At 35.9% G+C, this 7,121-nt stretch overlaps 1 non-coding gene across 1 annotated transcript; it reads left to right on the top strand.

Moving 5' to 3' along the window:
• Window positions 1-418: 418 nt before the first annotated feature.
• Window positions 419-525, top strand: LOC127077469 (small nucleolar RNA R71). The gene has a single exon (XR_007787278.1). It is a non-coding gene; the product is annotated as a small nucleolar RNA R71 (small nucleolar RNA).
• The last annotated feature ends 6,596 nt before the right edge of the window (window positions 526-7,121 follow it).

The following is a 7,121-nucleotide window of genomic DNA, read 5'->3' on the forward strand; positions in this document are numbered from 1 at the left end:
CTAGGTCTCAGAGGTGCATTATTCTGAATAGGGTTATTGTTTTTATAGGAGAAGTTTGAATGATTCCTCCATCCAGGGTTGGTGTCCTTTGGTTCCACATATCTCACAATCCGACGAAACTGTTGCTACAGTATTCGGGTTTATGCACATATGCTCGACTTTGAGGGCTAATGCGTCCATTTTAGCTTGCATCATGTCTATAGAGCTTAGTTCATGAACTCCTCCTTGGGCTTCCTTCTTATCTACTGTCGCTCGTTCGACTCCCCATGATTGATGGTTTTGAGCCATATCTTCGATGAGGGCACTAGCTTCAGGATAAGGTTTGTTCATCAGAGCACCGCCTGCGGCAGCGTCGATGGTCATCTTCGTGTTATAGTGAAGTCCATTATAGAAGGTTTGAATGATTAACCAATTTTCTAAACCATGATATGGGAATGCTCGTAACAACTCTTTATATCTCTCCCAAGCTTCGAACAACGATTCTTCTTGGTTTTGGGTAAATCTAGTTATATGGTTTCGAAGAACGGCGGTCTTACTCGGTGGAAAATATCTAGCAAGAAATACTCTTCTAAGGTTATCCCAAGTCGTAATGGAATTGGGTGGAAGGGAATCTAACCATGATAGGGCTTTATCTCTGAGGGAAAAAGGAAATAATCTTAAACATATTGCCTCAGGAGAAGCTCCATTGGTTTTAAAAGTGTCTGCTAATTGAAGAAATATTTTTAAATGTTGGTTTGGGTTCTCAGTAGCGAGACTTGCGAATTGTCTCTGTTGCACTAGTTGCAATAGGGATGGTTTAAGTTCGAAATTATTAGCGGGGTGTTGGGTTTACTTTACTAGAACTAGGTTCTTCATTAGATGGTTGAGCGAAATCTTTAAGAGGTCTTTGGTTTTGATCTTCGGCCATAGCTCTCTTAATTCTATCAAAAGAATAAACGTGCACGAGCGTAACGTTCAGGTTCCGCCAGAGGGTATACTAAGCCTAAACTTGATGCGTGGCTTTTCGCATTGACCGGCGAGAAATAGCCTAAGTCTAAACGATATAACAACAGGAAAATGAAATTTGATGAAATTGATCCCCGACAACGGCGCCAAAAACTTGATGCGTGGCTTTTCGCAAGTATACGAACGCGTCAGAGTAATAAAAAAGATTGTCGAATCCACAAAGACCAAGTGTCAATCTATCGTTATCTATTGTTATGGTGTTTATCAAAGGCAATCAAAACAAGTGTTTTTAGGGTGTGCAAGGAAAAGAAAAGTATTGAATAAAGTTCAAGTAATAAAGACAGGGTCGAATGTAATTCACGTAATCAATTAATAATCCAAGTACTTGCTAATAGAACTACTTATGGGCAGTGTTTCCTACTTTGAAAAGAACTAATTTAACAGGAACTGTCGCTTTCGCGTATTCAGAACCGAGTTGTACTCCCTAATCAAACCCTCTTATTGTCACTTATAAAAAGGCGCACATTGCGTTAGTGTAGTAAACCTATTTTTAAGAAATATAGTATCTTGACTAAGTTGAAAAGTATTATAACCTGGATTTCTTAACCAAAAGAGGTTCTCACGAACCATACTCTAAACTTATAAACGCGTCCGAAAATAGTTTTAAATCTCTGTTCTTCTTAAGTTAAAAACTCCTAATGAACTAAACAAAGCACTTTCGCTGTTTTTGAAATAGTTAAAAACAATTAAGTTTAGATAGACGTTGGACGACTTTCGATCTTACCCAATGGAATTGATGTGCGGGAAAACTTAAGTTGAAAGTTAAAATAGCCCTTAAGTGTTTCTACGAACAATTGTACGGATTATCGGTTCAATTACAATCCTTACATTCTAACCTTATAAATTTAGTTAGACATGGTAAAGTAAAAGTGCATTAATTTAAATAAAAGTAGTGCGAGTGCGGAAAGTAAATAAAAGTAGTGCGAGTGCGAGGAAATAAATAATTTAAAGTGAGTGCGAGGAAATAAATAATTTAAAGCGAGTGCGAGGAAATATATAATTTAAAGCGAGTGCGAGGAAAATAAATAAAGTAAAGCGAGTGCGGGAAAATAAATAAAGTAAAGCCAGTGCGGGAAAATAAATAAGATTAAGACAAGTAATAAAAACATGCTCCAATCGGAGGGTTGAATAAATTGCAAAGCGGAAATGAAAATGACGGCATGATTAACTTCCTTCCAAAGTGCTCCAAACTCGATTACAGACTCTATCACAGACTTGATTACACAATTTGTGGTAACACTCCAATGCGAAGCGATTACCACTTTAAAATACTGAATATATGCCTAAGTGAAACAAAGTTGCTCTGAGTTTTCCTCTGTTCTAAGTTTGGATGATTGTAAAAGTTTTTTCAAGCTTCTATTTATAAGCAAGTAAAAAGATGGAAATGACAAGGATGCCCTTCAACTTGAAAATGGGAGGGAAAACTTTTCCTCTTGTGGCGCCCGCCACAAGGCCAATCTGTGGCGCCTTAGTGGAAGTAGTCGGGAACGTGGCAGTTGAGGGAAGTTGAGCTTGGACACGTCATGGCAGGGTCTATGGCTCCAACCATGGGGTAGGCCACAAGTACAAAATGCTGAATTTTAGGGGTTTTAGCTCTTTTTCACTCCTTTTCTCGATCGGGGCTCCGATTAATGTAAAAACCTGAAAACAAAGGAAAACATAGCAATAACACAACAAAATAACAATAAAACAACTAGAATGCATGTGAAATCGGAGTTGAAAATACGATAAATTTCAGTGTTATCAGTCTTCTCCGGCCAAATTCCGACCACATCCAAATTTGCAGAGATTCAAAAGGCAACCAAAATGCATGATCAAGGCATCATTCAAAAGCTGGGGTGATGTACATCACCCCTGTACCACTCAATTCCTCTCTAGATTGAGAGAAATCAGAGGTAGAAATTCTATGGTGTTCAAGTGAACTCAATGATTTTCAAAAATTGAAAGCACTATAATAAAGAAAATGGAATAATATATAAGCTGGTTCGAAGCAAAATTCAGTTGAAGAAAACCTTTGAATTGCAAGGATGTGAGTCAAGATCTTTGGATTCTTTTGCAAACAGTAAGCACTATGGATCAAGTAGAGAAGGTTTAGGAACTTTGAGATCTGAAGATTGATCAATGAAATCAAAATTCAGATCTGAAAAATTTGAAGAGAAATACAATAGTTCCTTTAGTGAGGGTTGAGTTTTCAGTTGAGCAGCAATTGGGGCGCCTTTAGGTTGAGAAATTATGAAGCCAAGGCCTTGTATTTATAGATGAAGGAAGCTGCAAGCATGAGCAAAGTGTGTGCATGGGTGAAGAGGGCCTCCATGCATGGGCCTGTAGAGGCGCATGGAGGGCCCAATTCTGATTGGAATGGCAAGCTAAACATCACCAAATATGTTTTGGCCGTGCAGATGAGGTGTATTTGGATGATGCATGGCAATTGAAGTGATTTTCCAAAAATGCACTAAAAAGTTCCCCTCTTCGAAAATGATACTTCCAAAAATAAAACACAGCCTTATGGGTAATGGTTGGAAAGCTTGTTATAAGGAACAAATGTCATGTTGATCAAAACTCCATTTGGTCCTTGGAATCAATGAAAATTGAACTTGAAATGTAGGGTACAAGACATGCATATGTGGAACTTTCAAAATTGGCCAAAGTTCAAGCCCTTCTATCTCAATGAGGCAAGCTCCGAATGATAAAACCTTCAACATGAAAGTTGTAGATCTTTTCAAGACAATCAATTTGGACTTAAATTTTGCATCATTTGGATTTTTTATGCAGAAGGTATGGGCATTTGAAGTTGGATATTTTCACATTTCAATGCATTTGGTCCAAAGTGACCTATAATGTTTTGCATTATCACATGTACTTCTTTTGATATTTTGTAGTTTTGCTCAAAATAACATTTGAATTAGACATCTTAAGATTTCCAATGCATTAAGTCTCACCTTAAAATCATGAAAAATGAAGGAGTTATGTCCTTGGGAAGTTGACCCAAAATTAGGGTTTCCGTCAAAATGACCTATAATGTATTGGAATGGATGATGACCTTACAAGCTTCAAATAAACTTTTGATGAACATGAAAGTTGTCCATGTGGTTTATAAGAACATATTTTCTCTTGGGGTCATCTCCATTTGACCAACACATAAAAAGTTAGGTCTCAGTGCATTTCAAAATAGTCAGATGAATTGACTGATCAACTTCTCAAGTCCAAACCTTATATCTCAATGAATTGATGATTGAGGACACTCAAATAAGTTCAAATTTGCATGAAATTGTGAATTAAAGAACTTCCCTTGATTCTATTTGACCATGGGTTGAGGTTTCTTTATGAGCAAGGCATAATTGATGAGCAGATGAATTAGGGTTTTCTTGGGAAACAAGCCTCAAGCCCCTTTGATTTGATTTGATGAAAATGATGAATTAAGATACTTGTGAGGCATATTTGAGGGATAAGAGATTTGAGAACCATATCCATGCTTGCTTTCATCTTCTCTTGGCCATATCAATGCATATAGGATCTCCTAGAAGCTTTAGACCTTGTGACTACTCAAGCTACAAACAAGAGATGTTAGTGACATATTTTTGTGCTTTTGGTTAGTAAATAAAATGAGAAAAGAAATGATATATAATTCAATCATGTTTAGTGATCTCAAACCAATTCACAAGAGACTCCACCCCAAAGGTAAGGAGCCAAGATGCTTATGATCCTTGAGGCAATGTAAATTCCATGTTATGATGCCACGAGGGATCTTAGGGTCCAAATTAGGGTCTTACAAAACCACAAAATCAACTTGAAGTGAGTTGTATTTACAAGTTAGATTATTTACAAAATGAAGTCAAAGTTGAATTAAGGTTTATTCACAATGAGTATTGATGAAAAGAGTTTTAAAAATCAAAGGCCTAAGGCCTAGGTTTCTAATTTAAAACAAAGTCAAAGTTTACACATAAATGAGTTTGGCTTGGGTTAGAGAGGAAAGAAGAAGAGGAGGGGTAGTCCTAAACATGCAAAGATAAGAGAAGAGATAAAACCCTTGGAGTTCCTTTCTTTAAAATCATAGAAATGATTCAAGATGCTCCTTTCCTTTGGACTTAGAAAACCACTCAAGCAATAAATCAAATATTTAAATTCAAGCTCCTAGGATCTCCATTTGGCTTGTCTCTTTTAACTTGACTACTCATGACAATGGTCCTTCTTACTACCTCAAGATGGAATCCCTATCACACAAGAGCAAACATCAAAACGTTCACAACACAATAAGAGGAATGGACAAAGAATGAGTTTAGATTAGGGGTCCTTTGAAGTCAACTTTAAGATTTAGCATTCTAAAGGCCTAGTTGCTCTTCAACATGTTTATCATTCTAAAGGCATGAGGCCTAGTTGCTCTTGAACTCCTTTAAGCAAAGGTAAGGTCCTAATTCTAAGTCCTTTCTCTTTTTTGCATTGGGTTCACACAAAGACAAAACAATCACAAAGCAACAATATATTTACATATAATAATGAGGTCAAATGAGCAAAAGAAAAATGGCATAAACATAAAATATGTGCTCAAGTGAGCAAAGGGAAAAGCAATATGAATAAATGAGCAAGAAAGTAAATTGCATTAAAGTAAATTGCAAGAAATTAAATGCTTGAATTAAAGTTAGTAGTTAGTAGTTAATGTTAGTGTGTCATAAGACAATTTAGCGCTATGTTAAGCAATCGTAAGTGGAATAATGTAGTAGTCACACCTATCTGAGGCCGGTCAATAAAACTATAGGCAAATAAACACAAGTTAGAGATCATGACTAGTAAGCCAAGCTCCTACAACTTGTCATGCCAAAAGAAAAGAAGAAAGGCCTTGTATGGACTTTAGGCTTTTTGCTGGACCAAGAAGCGACCTATCTTGGGCACAAAGCAAGTTACTTGATCTTTGATCTAGTTGTGTTTGATTTGGATCAAAGAAGGTTAAGCCTCTCATATGTCAAGACCAACCACAAATCATTAACTCATTGGCCAAAATTAAAAAAAAAAGGAAATGAGATGAAGATAAAATAAAATGGAGAATTCAAATGAAATAACAAAACACAATGATCAAATGTGAATCAAATCGTCATCAACCAATGTAGAACAGAAGAGAAATGAAGATTAGAAGTCAACAAGTCAAATATATGTTTTTGGTATTTTTGGAATCGACAAAATATGGTCAAACCTCAAATTCAATTCAAATCAACTTGGATCAGTCCGATTAAATTCTCATAGGTCTAACATGGTCAAACAAAGTTTGACAAATTTTCTCAACATTTTTTGAAAACAGAAACTATTTAAAATCAATAAAAACACAATGAAAAATAACAAAATGAATTAAAATCTCAAATAAATCTCAAATCAATTAAGAAATTGATGAGATTATTTTTCACAGACTTATCATGATCCATTTGTGTTATAAAATATTTTTCGAATTTTCAGATATCAAAAAGTATTTAAAATGATTAAAAACTATTGAAAACAAAATAATTCACAAAAAATATTAAATGAAGTCACAAAAATAATTAAAAATCAGATTATGAAACTAGATTTTTCAAGAAAAAATTTGCTATTGGTCTCATATTTAGGTGACTTCAAATAAAAGGAATTAAGAGAAATTAAAACAGAAAAATAGAAAATAGGAAAATCAGGAGCGCATGGATTGATTTCATTAAATGACGTGGCCTCATCACAAGGCTCAGAGGCGTTGATGTACCATGGTCTCAAGTCAAATGCGTACCATGCATATTTAAAATAAGTCAAACAAATGCAAGGATGAGATTAGAACGTATGAACATCATCCAATGGCCCAGATGCATCCACGTAGGGATGGTGGTGGAAACCACCATCTTCTCCGGCCAGAGAACAAACTCCGGCCACCACGCGCAGGTTTTTCAACCTCAACCAAAATGAAAAACTATGGTACCAAAATGAAGCTGGGGTGATGTACATCACCCTTGTAACCTTGTATTATCCTCAATGTTTCTATTAAGTGAGAAATCTGAGCTTGAAAATCAAGGTATGCAAACTTAAATGGCTCAAATATGAAATCAAGACCACCACTGGCCTGCCTCTTGCTCGAGGACTTCAGAAAACAGTTTCAATCAAAGCAATTT

This window comes from Lathyrus oleraceus, chromosome 4, assembly GCF_024323335.1.
Source record: "Lathyrus oleraceus cultivar Zhongwan6 chromosome 4, CAAS_Psat_ZW6_1.0, whole genome shotgun sequence".
In the NCBI taxonomy this organism is placed as follows: domain Eukaryota; kingdom Viridiplantae; phylum Streptophyta; class Magnoliopsida; order Fabales; family Fabaceae; genus Lathyrus; species Lathyrus oleraceus.